We start from the raw sequence: 22233 nt of genomic DNA, 5'->3' as shown, positions 1-22233 counted from the left end.
CCATTTCTTTTAAAGAATCTGAACATCTTCCTATCTCCACATCCTTACGAGGGACAGGCGTGACCAGAAAAGATCAATTATTTATGTCGGAGAAGTTTGTTTTCTGGAAAACTGCCATGCTTGTTCTGCCCATGCCGGAGCAGTGAACTTTCTCAGAGTGGTTCTATTCATTCCAATAACATAAGAACGGGCTATGAAATCAGTCTGTTGTCGAGGAGACAGGAACTGACCCCTCCCCCCACTCCTGCCCCCGAAAGAAAACTGTTCAATTCATTCGTTTACAGGAATAATATGAACAAATGAATCTGTGAGAATTTGGTTCTGGGTGAGCCCAGATGATCAGGGGGAAAAGTCCTTTCCCAAGTTTCACTGGAGGCTTTCAGAAGAATAGAGACACAACTTGGACCCAAAGATCAATCAGATTCCCAAGTGGGTAAATAGCTTTTGTCGTCAGTGTGCACTATGATCTTATGGATATGCAACCTGATTCCAAGGTCATGAAAATGATTTCCCATTTTCTATCCACAGTGATGGCTTAACGTCCACCCCATCACACTGTTCTCCACGTCCCAGACCATAGAAATGTATCCTCCTTGTGTGTCTGCGCTTTCTGTTTCCAAGGAGTCCTGCAGCAAGAGGATCTCTTCAGAGAAGCAGGCTTTCAAACACCAGAAGCAAAGCAAAACAAACCAAAGATATGTTAAAAGGCTTTCTCCCATCACTCCGTGCCCACAGAAGAGGTATGTTATTTTATTGACTGTAGCTGTATTTGTATAATTGCACTATAAGTCCTGATTTAAAGATGTGGTAATTAGCAAACCCATCAAAGGCAACAGGCATACTTTGAAAGAAATGGAATTGTACAGGTATAATTATGACGGCATAATCTGTAGAACCCTTGCAAGAAGCTTGATTCTCAGATCATGTGTTGAGTTTGCGGGGCTGACTATAAACTTTTCAATTTCAAAACAACTTTTTTCTTGTGACCGGGCCACATTTGATACAGAGTTAATGAAAAATGATAAACTTCTAATTCCCTGATGCCTCTTTTGCAGTTATTTTCCAGGATAGCATGCATTTTAAATAGGGGGTAAATGGTCCCCAGAGCCTTGTGTGATCTCTCAGCATTGGGCTGAATTTCATTCACTGAGCACAGGTCATATAGATAGTATGCAGAGAATACAGCACATATCTTTTTTGCCATGCCTTGGTCAGTCCGATTCATTATTATTTTGTCACAGGATTTTAGCTGCAGCTCTTAAGGCCAGTGCTCTAACATTTGCCTTTGATCTTCACTTAGCAGCTAGCAAGAGGTAGCATGATCTACTGGGTAGAGCACTGAACTGAGACTTGAGACATGGGTCTATTTCTGGCCCAGTCACTGACCAGCTTGTGAATGTCAACACTTTGTGCCTCTCTTATGTCCTCCATCCCTTCATCTATATTTAGACTGTAGGCTGTTTGAGACAATGACTATCTTGTACTAAGAGTTTGTACAGCACCTAGCATAACAGGGCAGCTAGGCATTTCTAGGTGCTACTATAATACCAATAATAAATTCAGCACTTTCCAGATATTCCCACATGGAGGTTCGCTCTCACATGGCTAAATCATCACAGCATTTTTTGTAAATGCTGAGAGTGGAGGAAGAAATAAAGGGAGAACGATTCAGTTAAACCATTTTTTTTTAATTAAGAAATGGAAAAGTTCTAACCCACCAAGATCATGATCAGTCCCTCCAATGAATCATGGGAACAAAATCATTTGCTCCTGTTCTCTTCCTCCAAGCCGTACGTTACTTAGAGCCCCCACTGATTTAGCCATTATAAAAAATTGTAAATATAAATTGTTTGTCACGGCTGATCAGCAGTTTAGTGAGATTCACACTGTGACTATGCAGCATCCAAATGTACTGGCTGCTATAAAAACTGCCTTGGTTTAAACTTAAACCCAAGCTGTCGATACAGCCTGCTAGCAGAACAGTCTCCCGGGGATGTGTCAAGAGGGAAAGCATGATTGATTGAAGCAAGAAGATCTGAAATAAAATGGAGGTGCTGCTGGACTTCATTCTGGAATCAGGAGATGGTTCTTCTCAGCCTCGAATTCTCAATTTTTCAAGATGTTTCCAACTTAATGGTTCCCCCCCTCCTCCACCCCCACTGGGCTTAAATAGTCAACTATTTGGAAGGATTTATCTGCACAAGTCTCCTGTAAATGTTTCAGGACAGCTGGGGTTGGGTTTGTGCTGTATCCCAGCTTAGATAGGATAAAAATCACAGCTTAAAAAAACAATTTGAACTGTGCTTTACATCAAACAGTTTGATCCCTGTCCTTCTCCCCCTCCAGCTAGTCTCTGGCTCAGTCCTGTTGCCTTTTCCTCACTGTCTCCACAATTAAACCCAGAGGCTAAAAGCAGAGAGCCCTATTCTTCTTCATGAGCTGAGCTCCCCAATGGCTGGTCTTTCTCTTGGCTGGTGTGGTGAGTGCTCCTACACCTGTTTCAATCTACTTTAACTGGTGGCTTAATATAGCGGCCACCTCTTTGATCTCTATGACTTTCCCTTACCTGTCGTCGTCGTCCCTCTCCAATTCTCCTCCAGTCAATTAAAAAATGCAGCTGCTACTCTGTGCAGGTTATTGGACTGCCCTCTTCATCATAGCACCTTTCAGTGGTGCCTTATGCAGTGTACCTACATCTCCCACAGGTAGCTCTTTCTCTACTCCTGGTGTGTAGTGTAGTGTTTTATTTTGGTAGGGTTCCATTTGAGTTGTATGTGCTGGTCTGTGTTTATGTTAGAGAGAGGAAAGGTCAAAGAAGTGCACCTTGCACTTGGAGCAGGGGAGGTTTGTGATGGTCCTTAGTTTCTGTGCAAACTTGGTCCCTACTCTCAGCTCATGCCCAAACAGCCTTGTCACTTGCATAGATGTGCTCTCCCTCTCCCCTCTAATATCTTCTTTTGTCACCCCCAGAGTGGATCCCCCTCTTGGTTTCATGTCTCTTATTGTATCCAATTCAAGCTCCTTGTCCTTATCAATAAAGTGCTATATAAGCTTGATCTCATCTATCTCTCTGCTACCCTTTCCCTATGCTTTTGAATGTTTCCTAACTGTTTCATTTCCGACATCCCTTCCTCTCCTGCTCTGATACATGTCTTCGGTTGTGCTATGCCAAGGACAGTCTCCCTGTCCTTCACTAAACTCTCTCTCCTCCTTCGAATTCTCCCTCTAGCAATCCCTCTTCCTCTTTTCCCGCTCCCGCCCCTCCCCGAAATGTTGGCCTATATTTTATTGTAGGTTGGTTTGTCTTCTCTAATTCAAGTAAATTTACAAGTAAAAATAGAGAAAACTAAATAAGTATTTTTAAAAATGATTCCAGCTTGCAAATTCTGTACAAAAATATTTCATGCCTGAATGAGAGTGGTAAAATTAGTTTAAAAGTAACTGGTGGCCCAATTCTCAAGCCCTAATGTATGTTCTGCAGTCACGGAAGAGCTGGAGGTCAAAGCTCAGGAAGACCGCTTGCATTGTTGGCTCGAATCACATCTTCCCGACCACTAGCTCCATACATAAAGATACATAGTCCCCATGCACAAGGGCACACCCAGGGGGAGTGCTTTTGTGAAAGAAGTTTTACGCTTTTCACCTTATAACTATAGTAGTAGCCATAAGGGGAGAACGAAGAGGAATGCATTAAAAGGATTCAAATGGAGACCTCCAAGGCTGAGGAAGCTATCCACATAGAGAGGACTGCTGTCATACCACCGGGCGAGGAGGACATGGCTCTGTCACAGAGAGGACACTGGCTGCTGCTTGTTTCCGGGGGCAGGCAGCGCTCCATCCCTGCTTCCAACCCACGACCATAATGATGAAGAACCGTTGTGCTGCCCTGGCAATGAGGCTTCACTCCCAAAGGTGGAGGAGGAGAAGCCATGTACCCCTCCAAGACTGGGAAGATCATAGCCACCACTTATAGGTGGAAACGTAGGGTAGTGGTGACTCTCTTCTGAGACACCCATCTGTCAGCCTGACGTGGCGTCCGGGAGATGTGCTGTCTGTCAAAGGCCCGTATCCAAGACGTTACAGAGGGATTGCCAAGGATCATCTGGCCCTCTGACTACTACCCCATGCGACTCATCCATGTGGGCACTAATGATACTGCGAGCTATGACCTTGAGCAGATCAGAAGTGACCACAGGCCTCTGGGGGTGAAGGTGAAGGAGCTGGGGGCACAGGTGGTGGTGTTTTTGATCCTTCCAGTCAAGTGTAGAGGCCCAGGCAGAGACAGATGCATTCTGGAGATGAGTACCTGTCTGCGCAGATGGTGTCACCAGGAGGGCTTCAGTTTCCTTGATGCTGTTTCAGGAAGGACCACTGAGCAGAGATGGCATCCACCTATCGAGGAAGGAGAAGAGTGTCTTTGGATATAGACTGGCTAACCTAGTGAGGAAGCTTTTAAACTAGGTTCGATGGGGGCAGGAGACAAAAGTTCACAGCTATGTCAAAAACATGGACATCTGGGAGAAGGGTCAGAATCTGGGAGGAGCAAGGGCTATTATAGCAGGGATAAAGGAGATGAGGGAACCTGGAAGGAAAATCAAATCATTATCTCAGATATCTGTATACAAATGTGTGAAGTATAAGGCATAAGCAGGAAGGACTAGGAATGCTAGTGAATAAACAACTGTGACATAGTTGGCATCACAAATACTTGGTGGGATAATATACGTGACTGGAATACTGGTATAGAAGGGTACAGCTTGTTCAGGAAGGATAGGCAGGGAAAAACAGGGACGTGTTGCCTTATACATAAAAGACTTGGAAATAAGAGACAGACTTGTTGAAAATCTCAGGGCAAGGATAAAAGGGGTAAAAAACATGGTGTCATGTTGTCATGGTGGGGAGTCTGTTATTCACCTAACCAGATGAAGAGGTGGATGAACCTTTTTTTAAACTAACAAAATCATCCAAAGCACAGGACTTGGTGGTGATGAGGGACTTCAACTATCCAGACATCTCTTGGGAAAATAACATGGCAGGGCACAGATTATCCAACAAGTTCTTGGAATGCATTGGAGACAATTTTTTATTTCAGAAGGTGGAGAAAGCTACCATGGGAGAGGCTGTTCTAGATTTGATTTTGACAAATAGGGAGGAGCTGGTTGAGAATTTGAAAGTGGAAGGCAGCATGGGTGATGTGATCATGAAACGATAGAGTTCATGATCCTAAAGAATGGTAAAAGGGAAAACAGCACAATAAAGAGAACAGCTTTCAAGAAGGTAAACTTTAGCAAACTCAGAGAGTTGGTAGGTAAGATCCCATGGAAAGCAAGTTTAATGGGGAAAACAGTTCAAGAAAGTTGGCAATTTTTCAGAGATGTTATTAAGGTCACAAGAGCAACTATCGCACTGCATAGGAAAGATAGGAAGTATGGCAAGAGACCACCCTGGCTTAGCCAAAAGAGCTTCAATTCTATGAAACTCAAAAAAAAAGAATCCTACAAAAAGTGGAAACTAGGTCAAATTAAAAGGATGAATATAAACAAATAACAGTTTCATGGAAAATGTTCTGATTTCTAAATCCGTTTTTGTTCCAATTTCTTAATTTCCTGCAAAACAACATTTTTGAAAACTTTGTTTTTAATCCATTGCAACATTTCATTGTGATAAAATTTAACATTTCAAATAGATTTTAACTTTTTTAATAGTATGAAATTTCAAAAATTCTGAAAATGTCGAAACACAACTCTCTGACTGTATCTAAATGCTCTTTTCAAATTTATTTTCTCTTCAAAGTGAAATTTCATTGAAACTGACACATTCCAACTTGAAATTTCTGTTTTGACAAATGAGCATTATCCAGCAGAAAAGCTATTGATGGGATACGTATCAGAAGTCTCTGTTGGCAATATACCTAGCTGTACAAACGTATAGTGAGAGAAGACCCTGTCCTGAAGAATTTGCCATCTAAATAGACAAGTCAGACAAAGGGTGAGAAGGAGAAAAAGGGCTACAGGAAGACCTGGAAACAGAATCCAGGTCCCATGAATCCCACTCCCATGCTCCATCCATTAAACCTCACTGCTCTGCAATACTTGTTAGATTACTTGAAAATAAGGGGTTTTATTCTCCTATGTGATATGTTACCTTGATTTGGTTACTCAGATTTCATAGCCAGTAGTCATCTTCTTGGATAAAATTTCATTACAATGTCCCAATTTTTCTCTGCCAAGCTAAATATTCTGGCTGCACTCTATAAAACTGTAACACATACAGTACAGTAGGTCAATGACTAAAATTGTGAAATTGTTGTTACTTTCCCAACTGAAGGTTATCAGCTCTGACAGTATGAGCTGATGTCCGGTGAACCATAGGCCTTATTCTGAAAGTACTTATCAATTTGCTGACTTATCTGCCACAGCAATTCACGAGCAGTTTGTGAGGAAGAAATAAGACAGCAGCACTGAGGGGGACACATGAAACTTTAGAGCAATAAAAAAAGGTATTAGACAATGCTAACTCATCAGAATAGGCCATGAAATAGGCCATAAAAGAAATGAACCAATATGAGAGACATAATAATGGAAGTAACTTCAGTATCAACCACATCTATCTGGCAGATATTATTGATTGGCTCCCAAATCTGTCAATTTGAAAGCAGTGTCTTGGTGTTTGTACTTCTACAGCATTTCTCATCCAAAGATCTCCAAGAAGTCTCACAACATGCCTGTGAAGTAGCTCAGTAGTATTTTCTCATTGTACAGATAAGTAAACTATAGAGAGATAAGTGACTTTCCTGAGATCATAGCAAGTCAACATCAGATTCCCCAAGAGACCCAGCTCCCTTCTCCTTTCTCTAGGACCTGCACTAAATAAGTGTCTATAAGTAAGATCCAGCTGCTATTTTACCAGAGTCCTGGTGAGTAACTCTGGTAATAAATCTCTCTTTGATTATGAATCAGACATGCCCTTTAATGGTTATACTGATACCTGGTACACTTGGTAGCCTATCTGTGATAAAACAGGAAGAGAGGAGGAGGCACTGCTCAGCTAGATAACACAGTTTCTAATGTTTTACCAACACACCTGCAAGATATATTCTTTAATAGTCAGCATGTCCAGTTCTTCTCTTATCTCAGTGTTCCTAGGCAGCCATTATAGGAGTTTGGGGGATTTTCCCAATTGTTCTTGTACTACCTCTACTATTGAATGTCCAGGGAAGAAACAGTGTAGAACTGAATCTCCACCAGTATTAGCTACCTAAGTAGAACGTTAATTACTTTGCCCTACACAAGATGTCTGCATCCCTTACAAATATTATTTGTTTTCACTAAGAATTGAAATATGAATCTAAACTGCATTCTCTCACTTGTCAAGCATTTCTCTCCTGCTGTAGCTGACACCGTTTTAAAAGCTGCTGTATATTTTCTGCAGGTATTTCTGCAGAAGTGTCCCTCTAGCTTTAAGAACGTATTTGTTGAAGGCAGCATTTGAATTAGCGATGTGCCATTTGCCACTGTGTTCGCAAGAGTCTTATCTTGCCCCCCCCCCAAAAAAAGTCCTAACCGAATTGTCTATAAAATGCTAATGTGTACAGGGCAAGATAGAATCTGCCTTGCTTACCTTATCTTCAGTACAATTTGCTGGTCCAGGGGTCACTCAAATACATTCTCTTGCTTCTTCTCAATCAGTTATGTCTTTAGCAGTATGGTGCAGGAACAATTAGAAAAGGAATAAACAAGACCAGGTTATTTACATAGTAAGTATTAGAAGGGATAAACCAGTAACATACAGTATATAGAAATTATAAAATAATCAGATATTTATGCATTGGGTTCCTTTATATGAAGTATTTAGTTCTACACTAGAGCTGGTGGGGAATTTTCCATCAAAATGTTTTTCAACTGAAAATGTGATTTCCATAAATAATGAAATTTTCCATGGGGAAAATGCTGATTTTTGCTGAATTTTTTTCTAGTTTCCATCAGGAAAATCAAAATAAAATGTTTCTTTTAGGGTTGGTTCAACGTTAATCTCTGCAGATGCCTCATGCCCACTTTTTCCCCTGTGAATTGGGCTCCCTGGCCAGACTACATTTCCCATGGTGCACCATGGTTATATAACTCCCATGATGCATTGCAACAGCTCAGCCGAAGGGAGAGACCACGATGCATCATGGAAAATGTAGGCAAGCCAGGGAGACTGGCCCATAGAGGAGAATGGCAACATGCTGCACCTGACCCACAAGTCTCATTAGGCACTGCTGAAATAGTAGCAGTGAGGGCAGATTTTAAATTCTGTTGTTTAGGTGTAGAAATTAAAATGGGTGTATAACATAGAAAATGTGACTGAAGGGTGGCACCATGACTCTGATCTTGCTGGGAAAGTTCTAAAAAAAACTACAGAATTCCAGTGGAAAATGTGCTTGTCCAAAAACAAAAAATATACCACCAACACCATCACTAAGTTCCTTCTCGTAAAGAAAAAGGCAAAGTAGCAAAGGCTTGCTAGCTTTAAAAAAACCAATCAGTCATTCTGGAAAAATATATGATTAAAAATATAGCTGGAACAGAGAAAATATCACAAGGGATGGGGATCAACTCTGCTGATGGTGAGGTATTAAATATTAACTGTTTTTATAAGACAGGTGGAATTGCAAAAGACTTGCCAAACTAGGAATTGCCCAGAATGACTGATTGCATCAAGACGTTAAACATCCCCAGGCAAAGTAAACTAGGTACTTGGAAAGGTCAATGATATTCCCTCATAGGGTTTAGTTATTATGATTTGCTATTGAGCTAGAAGGGTAAAATATTTTTTTAGTATTCATACTTAAAGGTCTCGGTCTGTATTAAACAAAGAGGCTTTAAAACACAATTCTCCATAGCTATCGTTTTTGAATTTTAAGATTTTTAGTATGTTGATTGCAGCAAGTTCATTCTGTTTGTGTGTGTGCACGTGTAGCATATAGATAAAGGGTCAAATTTTCAAAAGCACTTAAGAGGGTTATGAGTCTAACTCCTGTTGATTAAGAGACTTAAACACTTTTGAAAATTTTACCCAAAGAGAATATTACAGGAACCAGAACAGTGCTAGAGAGTCTTTTAGAGAAGGCAAAGTCCGCTTAGGTTCCATGGCACTTTTTGGAAGGATTGTAACATGGGTGTCCTGAGCAAATTCTACCTTGGTTAATTAGACCTTTCTTGAATTTTTAGTTGTGCATGTCATTGCTCTTCACTTCCTCAGCCTGTGAATTGTGTTACTGTGGGCTGTTAGAAACAGCGGCTGCATTTCATCCAAGAGGTGCTTTGGCATCAGCAGTGGGAAACACGATTTGTAAGTTAGTACTGTACTGACTCAGAGCTAGACTGCCACCTAGTGAAAACCAACTACATTTCCAGTAGCACCCCTTAGTTCCTTAGAAATCTCCCATGAAATATTGTTCCTGCCTGCTTTGCTTGTAAAACCTGATGGGACCATAGCACCAGGCAGTGAAGCTACAGCTGATCTATTTATATCTTCCTGTCTACAGTTTTCCCTTAGCTTCTATAATCGCACCCATACTCCTTGTTTACTCACGTTTTATTAAGAGATCACCAGAACTGCTGGCAGCACACCCTTATTTTCTTTCCTGAGTATTAAGAATTGGTGACAGAATACGGCTGAGCTGAGATAGGTTATGAGTTACAGTACATATACATAGTGGTATTAAAGATGCAGACCAAATTCTATTCTAGCTTGTTAAATGAGTAAGTGGTCCAGATAAGATAAACGAATACCTGCCTCTATTAATCTAAAAAAACAAAAACAAATTGTTCAGTAGAATTTTCTCTGGAGACTCATTTCACAGAAATTGTAACTTAGCTGTAACTTATGAAACAATAACAGCAAGTATCCTACATTGAATCTTCTTGGTTCCAATAAAGTCACTACTGCTACTAATGCACTGATATAGAGGTTTTCATTCAGAAAGTCTGCTGGTGGTTTGGGCTGTATCGAATGTTTTCTGCAATAGATTGGGCAACAAAACCACCAGGAGTTCAGCCAAAGCTCAAGTACCACGCTTGAAGGACAATGATGTGCTGTTAACTCAAAATCAAGACTGAGCACTACTTGAGGTATATTACCATTCAAATGAGAAGAGACCAGTAAAAAAAAGAATACGGATTTAAAGCTAGTGATCTTGACTTGAGTGTGTTGTGTTATCAGATGCAACTGGATATGGATTTGGCTCAAATGACTTAAATTAAGGATAGGCATGAACTCACAATGAAGAAATTATGAGTAACAAGCCATTGCAAGAGTCTCTGTGCTTGCAACCTTGTTCCCTATGGAATCAGAAAATTGATGATAGATGCACAATATCTTATTGTCCATGGGTGGTTAGAGAATTCTAAATTGAAAAGGGTTGGGGGTACTTCTGCCTGCCGGATGAAATGTTAGCTACAGCTCAGTACATTTGTGTTTAGTGGTAGAAAACATGATTTATTGGAGACATCAGGAATAACATTGCTTTGTGTTAACCTGATCAGTGTTATGAGGTTACGCTCCACTACTGTGAAGATGCACGTACATTATATTTCTGTGTGGACGTACGGTAACAAAACTCCAATAGCTGCAAACTCCTTAAGACCTTACTAGGAGAAACTTTTTAAAGCCCCCAATAAAAGTTTATTTGTTAAAATTTACCTGGCCTTGGTGAATCTACATTTTGATAAATCCCAGAATGACTGAACCAGATTCTCAGGTGATGTAAATTGGTGTAGTGCTACTAAAATCAATAAAAAGGTGCTAATTTGGGATTCAGGAGATCTGAGTTCAATTCCCTGTTCCCCCCACTGGCATGCTGTGTGACCATGGGCAAGGTCACTTAGGTCTGGCTCGTCAAAGGTAATTAGGTACATAATTCTAACTAAATTACTTTGGAGCATGGACTTTAGTCTCTCTGTGTCTCTATTCCATGCATCACAGGGGTGTTAGGAGCATAAATACATTAAAGATTGTGAGGCACTTGGATACTGTAGTAATGGAGGCCATATAAGGTCTGCTGTGCAGATCAGACTGCAGAATTGTCACCCTAATAGTCACCAAGCATATGTGGGAATAGGACGTCAGGTAAGTAAGTGAGCTGAGGTTCAACACTAATCTTGGAGTTCCGTATGTTAGTGAATGATTGTGTGTGTTTACGGTGAGGCATGGAATGAATAGGTGTTATGGAAGGAGTGAGTTTTATGGAGAAATCCTGGGGCAGAACGAGTGAAAGCCTAGATCTGGTTCCAGTTGTAGGGGATCATGTGAGAGGACTAAAATAAATGAGAAGTCAGTGGTGGTCTTTTTTTGGAAAAAGGAGAAGTAAGCATGACTAGTACAGTGTATCGCCAATATGTCTGGGAATTCTCATATACAATTCTCCTGTTTTGTACCTGTGCAATAATGTTCTGCAAAGTAGTCTCTTCCTGAGAACCGAAAGTCATTTGCTTTCTGTTATCCTTGATGCTGAAATCACTTTCTCCAATCTGTTTTTCTTCTAGATGTTGGGTTTGTGTCCCAGGGCACAATTGATGTTGGTTCTGGCTAGTCAGAAATATCTTGTCGTGTGATATCTCACTTTGAGGAAAATGTGACAATTTACAGTTGTTACTTATTGCCAACTATCTCAAAAGCTCCTCTAAGTCAGACTGCCTCAAGACAGTTATTTATCAACAGTGAGCATGTCTACATGATGCCTTAGTCCACACTCACAGGAGTGTAAATTCTATCAGGCATCAACATATTGGGCACCAACTGGCCCATGTGGACCCTGCTGGTGCACACTAAAAGCTTCCAAATGCACATTAATGTAGTTCCATTTCAAACAGTCCTGTGTTAACCCTTCACAACCTCAGTGACTAATGTCAGAAAGCACCAGTGCAAGATGATTCTTCCAAGCTGAGAAAAGTCAAGAGTAAAGATTTGCTCTGAGTTTTGTGTTTCTCTTTGAGAACAGGATACTTGTGCATTTCAATAGTCTGTCTGATTGCAAGAACAGAGCAGACAGGCTCAACAGAGAGGGAGTTACATGTACATGTCTGTGACTGTAGGAAGAATGAGTGCCTTGAATTAGTGGGATCACAGACATGCAAGGGAGGCTGATTAATTCAAGCGCTCATGTTTAGAATTAACTGGGTTGCTAACTGGTTACAAACTCAGCTAATAGGTTCAATGCAGACAGACTTTCCATGTTATTGAACTCAGTGCAAAGCAAGCCAACAGATCAAACAATTCTTATAGGCCCTTGCTCACAACTAACTTCACAACATATAGTTCAGCTCATCTTGGTCATCAATTACTGATCACCATAAGGTCTTGCATATACTAGATTAGTTTTTCAGCAAAGATTTTCCACTGTTGGTAACACAAGAGCTGACATTTCCAAAGCTGCCTACAGGATCTGGACAAAGCCACTGCATGGCTTTGGAAATATCCACCAAGGCTCCTGCAGTATTTAAACCTGTGCTATTTGGATCTAAGGAGGGCTAGATGACACAGAGTTAAAAGGTACTGTCAGCTACAGGAGTCTCAGGTGTGCCAGTGCTTCCTATGTTAATACCCCCAGGGGGTCTGCACTGGTGGGAAAAGTAAAACCTAAGTATGGAGACACAGCCAGAGTAGCACATAGAGTGAGAGGAATACAAATATTTTTGAACTGAGAGTCATTGAATCCTCTACCTTGAATTTCATCACAGCCACAGAAAATATTTTCCTAGTGCTCCATCCTGGTAGGGAGCACGGCATCAGCTCCAGGTTTCGCTCTCACTGAACTTAGTTTGCAAAGGGCTTACACTCAAGAACGCAGGCTGCTGTGCAAACCGTTCAGCGGTATGGATGATACAGGCATCCAGCTAGCTGCAGTGCAAAGTGAGAGGCTGCACACCCTGGGAAATATTTGAGTTCCCCCTGCTTCTGGCTAGTTGAGGCTTAGCATGTCATGGAGGTGACACTTCCATAAGTCTCCATTAAGGCAACATTAATCTATTAACACCAAATGCATGGAACCCCAGAAGCCTGACTAAAGTGCTGGCCAGAGATTGCTAACAAGGGAGAAATATGATAGAAGGAACATGGAAATCATAATACTTTCTCCCCTATAAAGAATGCTTTGCCCCAAATTTGAACAGATTTTGTTTTTGCTAAGAAGCTAGTGCATTAACTGTTGCCTCAGTTAGGGAGAGGCAAAGAAGGAAATTCAGTGTACCTTCTTACAGGCGTTACAGTATTAAACTTACTGCTGCAGTCACTCACTTTGTGTCTTCTGCTGGAGCATTACAGCAGACAACTGATGGATCAGTCATACAAGTACTGGAAAAGAGAGGAACCTCCAGGCAACATAGAATCGGGGGCCTGGTCTACACTTACCTTGAAATTCGGCGGCAATTGACGGGCAGCCTGCGTAGCTTGCGTAACTCCCATCGACTTCGTAACTCCTCTTCTACGTGGCATCTTCACTGTGCTGTGCCGACGGGAAATGCATTCCCATCGACGCAGCGCTACGCCACTTGACGGGGTGGTTTTAACGCGTCAACTTCCAGATCGATCTGATGGCGGCAAATTTGTGAATCAATGAAGAGGTACCCATAGAAATGTAGGGCTGGGAGGGTTCTCAAGACATCAGCTTCCTGTGCTGAGGCAGGACCAAGTGCACCTAAACCATCTCTGACAGGTGTTTGTCTAAGCTGGTCTTAAGAATCTCCAGTGATAGCGATTCCACAGCCTCCTCTGGAAACCTATTTGGAAGCTTATAAACAGAATGTTTTTCTCATATTTAACCTAAATCTCCCTTGCTTGCAAACTAAGCCAGTTACTGCTTGTCCTCTCCATGGTGGACTTGGACTTGTGATTTTTTCATTTGATAGATCAACGTGTCACTAGGGGAATGACTGTAAATGTTGTTTTGTGTGGATTGTTCCAGCTAGTCTTTTGTTCCCCGGTGCAGAATGCACCCAGATACAGTCACAAAATAAATGACTGGTTATTTTGCTTATCTCTGCTCTGTACAAGGTTTTGCTAAACTAAAAGGACCTATGAAAATATTGGAATTTTGCTTGCCTAGAAGAGAGATGGGCACACTCAGTCCATTTCACAAAATACATTGTGGCTCCTTTAAGAGTATAAACTCATGGTCTTCTTTATCTGTCATTAAAGAGTGTGAGAGAGACTCTATGTTAATATTCTGGATGGCTAAACTGGATTTTCTGAAGAAATGTCACCCTGCCCTCTTCTGTGCAGTACACTGAATGGTGCTAGGTACGGTATTCATTGCAGAACAGCTAAACACGCATGAGTCATTTGTTTGATCATTTCTGAGTTTTTATGCCAGGCACCTGCCTTTTAATTTGCTACAACCAACCTGAAACATCTGTCGACTTTTTCCCCATGAATTAGTAACTCTGTAATTAAAATCCAGCAGAAATCTCACTGAGACTTTTGGTTAATTAGGATAGGACAGGATGGGATAGAGCAACAAGGCACTGCATTAGCTAGAAAGAGCATGAATTTGAACTGGGGTTCTAAAGATGATAAGGAGCTGCCAGTACGTAACGTAACCACCCAGCTATGTGGGTTTTGTCAATTTGCTCAAATACATAATATGTTGATTTCATGGGCAATCATAGAATCTGTTTAATGAGGACACTCTGCTTGAGAATTATTTTCATTAACCCATTATTTTTAAAGAAATGGGTTGTTGTTTTTTTATTCTCCCAAATATTACATAAAAAATTGAAAATAAATCATTAGTGCTAACCTAAGCTCTTGTTTGGAGCTGCTCTGCAAGGCTGTTGAAGTATTACTGATAGCAAAGTGACCTTTTCAATATAAGGCCATACTTGCTGTTGCTGAATAAGGTTTATGAGGATTTCAGTCCCTTTCAGGGTTGTTTTCCACACTGATAATTGCAGAGAATATCACAATAATAAAGTCCCTTGTCGGAACTGGATATTGTATGTAGACTCCTTCAGGTCCTAAAGGTCTTTAGAGGGTTTCCTAAACTATGTACTTGGCAAAGGAGTTAACAAAGTATTGAAACAGATGCATACAGTTGTGTCAAGCTTCAGAAAAACGGTATATGGCAAGGTCTTATCTAAAGACTTCATCTCGGGTCAAGCATAACTGGAATAAAAAGGCACAGTGATTAATAATACAGTGGCCCTTTAAGGCTGTTCATAGGAGGTGAGAAAACCCGCACTGCAGCAAGGCATGTGATATGAAAGGTTTTCATCATTCACTTTAATAGAGTTGACAACCAGATTAAACTAGACTTGCAGCATGGAGCTCTATATACACCATATGGAATCCTGATGTCTTGCTGTGTGGTACAGTGGAACGCCTGAGAGACTTTCTAAGTGGGGTTAGATAAAGCTAATATAACTGGGAAGGGAGTTCTTCTTTAAATTGGACAATGGTGTTTTGTTTTATATTTTATTTTACCACTGGCCAAATTCACACAGGATCTCCCTGGAATGAAAACTTTTTAGTAGCCTCTAATTTAAAGTTATCTTTGGCCAATACAGACATTCCCTCTGACAATTTTAAAAGGTGCCAGTTATCTGTTCTTTTCCTTCACAGACAAGATGACAGAAACATGTCTAGATTTGCAACCAGTTTCCAGATTCTTGAATGCAATTGTGTGACAGAAGATTGGAAGGAAGAGGGTTCACGTGGTCAGTGTTGGAGAAAGGGGCTCAGGGATTTCTAGCTTGCTTTCTTAGCTCTGTCACTAATGACCTTGGGCCGGTTATTTAGGCCCACCTTTTCAAAAATGGCTTCTGATTTTAGGTGGCCAACTTGGAAGACATGGAGCCTGATTGAGAAGCCGCAACTCCATTTGAAGTTCACAGATGCTACAGGTGGCCACCACCACTGCAATTCAGGCCCCATGAGCCAGATTTTCCAAAGAGCTCCGTACACTGGGTGACATTAGGTGCTGAGCTCTTTTGAATGTCTGGCCATATGTGTGTTAAGGGAGGGCTACTGGGTGCTAAGCACCTGCAAATCTGGCCCTGCGTCTAAAGTCGGGCATCCACAGCTGGAGGCCTCATTTGAAAATAAGGTGATTAAGCTATGTGCCTCAGTCTCTACTTCTGCAAAATGAGGATAACACTTTCCCTCACAGGGGTATTGTGAAGCTTTATTAATTAACCTTTCTGGATTGCTCTGAGATCCCGGGATGAAAGGTGCTGTTTAAGTCAGTTTGTGCTAGTTCACTGCAATGCCCAACACCAGATTTGAGACACTAAATATTTGTATTTTTTTCTTAGTCTGGGCACAGGCCTGCACATTCCTAGACAACATGATGATATATATCATCACCACCACCAAGGCTAATCCCAAAGAGACACAGTATCCTTGCTGATAGATGGATCTCTAGCTAGGTCCTTAAGAAGTTATATAACTGCAACCCATTCACATGCAGTTTATCTAATATTACTGCGGGTTAACACGCTGTTTTTTAGTAAAATTAGATTCTTTAAAACTTTCCTAATCAGATTTAAGAAGTGTTTTCCATCTTCCAGCTGACTTCACATTGCAGCTTGATCATGCATATTAAATAGCTCATCTTACTCTGTGAGGTGGGAGTTAAAAGATTGCATATTAGTTTGTTGTATATTAATGCTTGCATTTTATTGTTTCTTATGAGTTCAGTGTCTAGATACCTTGAAAAGCACCAGATAGGTAGGCAGGTAAAGCCCCCCACCTGCCTGTGTGGGAACTGGGTTTACCCTTTGGCCCTTTTTCATGAATTCCGTCTTCCATTAGATTATCTGTAACATTAATCAAAATGGAGGTTAAAAAAATATTAGATAGGTCTCACTTAAAACGCAAAAGCAAACGACAATGTGGAGAGGCACAAGGCATTAGGCTGGGAATCAGGAGAGCTCACTTTGGTAGTGACCACCACTCTGTGCCTCAGTTTCTGCCCCCACCCCTTGTCTGTCTTGATTCGAATGTAAGCGCTTTGGGGGCAAGGACTGTCTCTTACTAGTGTTAGCACACTGCCTAGCTCAAGGGAGCCATGATCTTGGTTACGGCCTCCTGCTACTGTAATACAAATATGATGCCATCAAAGCTGTCCATCACCTTCAGCCCTGAAAGAACACATCCCCCAGTGCTGTATGCTATGCCTTCCCCTTCAGCAGGCTTAGCACTAGCTAACGCTGAGTTCCTCCCTTCCAGCTAGGCAGGCAGCATTTTAAGGCTGCAGAGCTGTGCCTAAGCCCCATGTGTAAATGAGAAACTCCAGCATGGCTGGGATGCAGCTGGCCTGTTGGATCCCCTTTTTGGTAAATCATGCTATAGCAGATGTATCAGTGGAGGGCTACGTTCAATTAGTTAAACAAGCCTGCCCTCTACTGGGCATAAATAAACACAACCGTTGCTTTACCCCACGAAACATTTTTCCTCTTCCTATATTGCAAATTAAATGTGCCATTAATTAATTTAAAAAAATATATTAACAGACAGACACTCAGGGACTGCTCCATGGTCTGAGAGATTGGATTCCAAATCAGACAAACATATTAAATTAATTTACCCAACGGCTTCCTGATTAGGCTCGCTGTTATCTGAATGCAATGAGCTAATGGAGATTATGCAAAAGGGATTTGATCTAGTCCTTTAGCTGTTTGTTGGAGTTCAGCTACCAGCACAAACTAGAACAAGTCCTGTTTCGCTACAGTGAGATTTCTGATGATCGTATCTTTATTGAGCTTTATAACAAGAAAGAAACAGATTGAAACAGTCTTTCAATGAAAACAGTATGGGTAAAGATAGCTTTTGGAGAGAGGGGGGGAAGATATATATGACCCCAGCAACTCTCAGTTTAAAGAATGATCCCTCCCAAAATATCAGGCTTAACCATGTTGTACACTGTGTCAGAAATCATCCTTGTGATTTATACTTTTCATATAAAAATATCGCTTTCTATCAAAGGAGTCAATACGCTGCAAAGCTGTGGTAACATGACTGATAGTTGTTCAGGCAAACTATCCTGTATGTCCGCTTGTCTGTATATGTGTGTATATAAAAGCCTTTGGAAACTGACTTGAAGATTAAATCAGATAAAGGCATTTCTCATTCATTTATTTAAAAATCATAGATATTATTCTAAACTTGTCTACACTAGAGACTTTTGCTGACATAGCTATGTTGTTTAGGGGTGCGATTATTTTTACTGCATAGCTATGCCAATAAAAACTGAAGTGTAAATGCAGTTATACCAGCAAAACTGCACAGATACTGGTATAGTTTATGCCAGTTCAGGGAATCAGCATAAACTATACCAGCATAAGCACAGTTTTGCCAGTATAGCTGTGTCAATATACATGAGTGCTTTACCGACATACCAGCAAAGCACTCCTAGCGTAGATAAAGTCCGCTTATCCTCTCTCACCAGGATCTTTAAGCATTCTGCAAACAATTAATTAATGAGCTAGCCTCACAACATCCCTGCAGGTAAGATAGCTATTGTGTGACTCATTTTACAGATGGAAAAACTAAAAGATCATTTTTCAAAAGTGCCTCATGGCCAAACTTCCTTAGAAATCAATGAGCAACAGGAACCAAGGGCTTCTGAAAATCCCGTTAGTAGAGGCAGATTTTCAAAGGTCCCTAAAAATGTAGATAGGCAGTTAGTGGGATTTTTAAAAAGCGTGTAAGCCAGGTTAGGTGCCTACCTACCATTGAAAGCAGGCCGGAAAATGGGACTCAGACATTTCATTTTACGAAGTGACTACTTTCATAGAATCATGGGCTGCGTCTACACTTGCAGCTGGGGGAATGATCCCAGCTCAAGGTGCCATACCAGTGCTAGCGCTCATCAAGCTAGCTCCCTAAAGCTAGTACCGTAGCCGTGGTAACGTGACAGCGGCAAATGGCAGCATGGGATAGCTGCCCTGAGTTCAGGCAGCACAGGCCACTGTCTACCATTGCCCATGCTCCTGTGGCTACACTACTATGTTAGCAGGCTAGCTCTCAGCCTGCTAGCCTGAGTGCGTCTACACACGTTGGGAATCCCACCCTTATTTTCCAAGTGTAGACATGGCCGTTGAGTGAATCGGTGATGGAGCCGATCAGTGATGGCGTTTCCGCAGGGCTAAAAGACCAGTGCAGGCTCCTTACTGCAGCCAAGGGGACGGGAGATCAGCTCTACCCTCCCCCTTTCTGTAGCAGAGAGCACGGCAAAGCGCATTGCCTAGATTCATAGGGCTGGGGTCCCTGCTGGAGCCAGAGGGAGGGGAGCACTGATCTTCCATCCCCCTGGCTGCAGAAGGGAGTCACTGCCTAGGGACCCAGGTGGAGTGCACAGGGCTACAGGATGCATGCAGTTTCCCTGCTGCAGCCAGGGGGACGGGAGATGAGTGAGGAGGCAGCCTCCTCGCTGAACTCTTTCCATCTGGCTGCAGTGGGGGTGGGGAGAGGGCCTGCTGGCGGAGACTGGTGGCCCTTCAGGGTTGTAAAAACGATATCTGTGGTCCTCGAGCCAAAAAGGCTGGGAACCACTGGTCTAGAGTCCCCAGCTGAGCCTGGGGCTGCGTTTGTGCTAGGCACCAACTCGTAGTAAAAGCCTTGAAAGTGCTTACCATCTAAAGAGATGAGACAGATAAATGGTGGGAGAAAGGAATGTAGCTGGATCTTTTCAGTGTTTGGTTTATTGTTTTTGCTCTTCCCTTGCCCCCTTTTCAGTGGCAAAAAGAAAAAAGGGGGGGAACAGGAAGAGGAGGAGGCTAGGGAAAGGAAACAAAACAAAAAATAACAAACAAAAGTGACACTTTTCAATAATGTTGGGTGGGGGGGATGTTTGCGAAAAGTGTTGAATGAATATAAAATCCTTCTTCCTGAATCATGTGAAGTGGAAACAATATAAATATTTTTGTGCTATTTTTCCATTCCATTTTCAACCATCTCTTGTCAGCAGTCACTCTTGCATAGCAAGATAACCACCTGTCTTCTCAAAGGGACATGAAACATGTCCCAGATCATCTCGATTGGCACAAACCACTCCCTGGCTTTCTTTAATCATCTGCCCCCTAGCAAGGCTCTATAAACACACAGTTCCAGGCAATAGGCACCTGCTAGGAAATGAATCTCTTGTGACTCATGGAAGTTGTAGTTCAGGTGCCTTATGTCCCTATTCTGTATGGACAGGGCTGCTTGGCTGCACTGCATCTCCCATGATGCATCAGAGTCAAGGACTCCAGTGATGCACCCCTCCCTGTGGAACATCCTGGGAGTTGTAGTCCTCAGGGAACCCAGCCTATAATGGAGGAGGGGAGCATGAGGCACCTGAGCTAAATCTCCCATGAGGCACCACAGCAGCATTTCCAAATTTAATCTTTTCCGCCAAAATTATTTACATTTTAGCTGAAATTTTTCATGGGAGAAAAATATATTTTCTGACCAGCTTCACTAGATTGACTGCAAAAGGCCCAGTCCTTATGTTGCATACATAATTGTTCTCATAAGTAGCTCCATTCATTGACATCACTGAGCCTACTCACAGGAGTGAAGAGCCTCACATGCATAAGTGTCAGATGGGAAACTACACGTGTAAACTGAGCGGTAGCATGAGCAATGAGCAGAGCGTTGCCTATGATAAAGGAGAGATGGGGATCCATGGCTTCTGTTCTTGGCTTTGCTGCTGATCTTTTGTGTAATCTTGGGCAAGGTGCTTACTCCCTGTGGGCCCCTGTTTTCCCCTCTCACCCATTGTCTCCCTTGTCTATATACATTGTGCAGAACTGGGTGGGAAACAGTTTTTCCATCTGGGGAAAAATTTTGAGATTTTGAAATTATTTTCCCCATCCTTCATTGAGATGAACAGTCAAAAACTCAAAAGTTTTCATAGAACTGAAATCCCACAATATTTTGTTTCCGGAACACCAAAGAGATGATGTTTCCAAAATGAAATATGCTCCCCACGATCCTCCGTTTATCAAATGAAGAAGTCTGGTTAGATTCACCACTACTATTTAGTGGTGGGCAGTGGTGAAACTAACACAAATTATATCAACTTCAGACAGCAGCTGCCAGGTTTTCAGGGTCCCTGGTTCCAGGGCAAAGAGGCTGCTGGGGGCCCTGGAAGCCTGGTAAGCCGTGTCCTCAGTAGCTCACTGAGGCAGGCTGAAGGGGAGCCAGGAACACCAACTCCCAAGCCTGGGGCTTCTGGTTCAGCTGGCTGGCAGGAAACCATGGTGGAAACCTACCTGGAAGCTCATCAAAATTGAACCAGTCCTGCAAAATGGTCCCAATTTCAATGAGAAAATGGTTTAGCGGCATTTTTCTGACCCTAATGTTGTAAGCTTTTTGGAACAGGGTCTAACTCTTGTTATTTGTTTGTACAGGCCTAATCATTATGAGGTCTCTGGTTCAGCTGAGGACTGAAGGTGCCACGCATAGTACAAATAAAATAAGATGCTAAATTTGCAGGATTTATTTCAAACAAGGGATCTGTAACTAATAAATTAGATAAGAGTCTATATTCTGTTGAGACTTTAAATGAAAAACCTCTTACATAATCAAATAAGTAAAATATAGGTATACAAAATGAGGATAAACTGATTAGCCCTAATCTGGAATGGAACTACAAGAAGAACATGTAATTAACACCACCCACTTATTTATCATAAGTACATGTGCGAGACAGAGACAAATAGCTAGCATATGATCTCATAAACGTATGCAGATAATTTTCAGCAGATCATTCTAGTGACAATAAACCCTACACTTATTTTTTGCAGCTATACTTAATGTATGGAGAAAATGTATGCCCTTCTGCAGCCCTCATGTTACAGTTATCCAGCAGATGGAGCCACTTCGTCATACAAAATGCAAAAGGAAGTCAAATGAGTGAAATTCTGATGTCAAGTGAATCATTTATTTGACTATATCATTGTTTTGCTAATGACTAATTATACCATATTGAAGAACTGGTTAATAAAAGAGTCCATATTTATTTTAAACTGAAATAGGTAGGCCTTCCAATCAGCAAAAACAGATAGTTAGAGGTAAGATTTTCATTTTGTTAAAATTCATCTCACCTTTCTGCCCAAGAATGAAAAAAGTCTGAGTCACAAATCAGCTTTAGAAGCAGTGACACCACTGTATCCATCAATAGCAATTGTCTCAATCCTAACAAGAATATCCCTATCTCTGGAAGAATTTGTGTGGCAGGGGATGATAGTGGTTTTTACACAACACCAT

At 41.6% G+C, this 22233-nt stretch overlaps 1 long non-coding RNA gene across 1 annotated transcript; it reads left to right on the top strand.

The window, feature by feature from the left end:
• Positions 1–210: 210 nt before the first annotated feature.
• Positions 211–22159, top strand: LOC137152860 (uncharacterized). Its single transcript, XR_010919628.1, has 3 exons — positions 211–429; positions 529–740; positions 21771–22159. It is a non-coding gene; the product is annotated as an uncharacterized lncRNA (long non-coding RNA).
• The last annotated feature ends 74 nt before the right edge of the window (positions 22160–22233 follow it).

This window comes from Emydura macquarii, unplaced genomic scaffold (genome assembly GCF_026122565.2).
Source record: "Emydura macquarii macquarii isolate MOO-44397 ecotype Brisbane River unplaced genomic scaffold, CSIRO-AGI_Emac_v2 contig_1230, whole genome shotgun sequence".
In the NCBI taxonomy this organism is placed as follows: Eukaryota; Metazoa; Chordata; order Testudines; family Chelidae; genus Emydura; species Emydura macquarii.
This window is presented reverse-complemented; position numbering and strand designations above follow the sequence as displayed.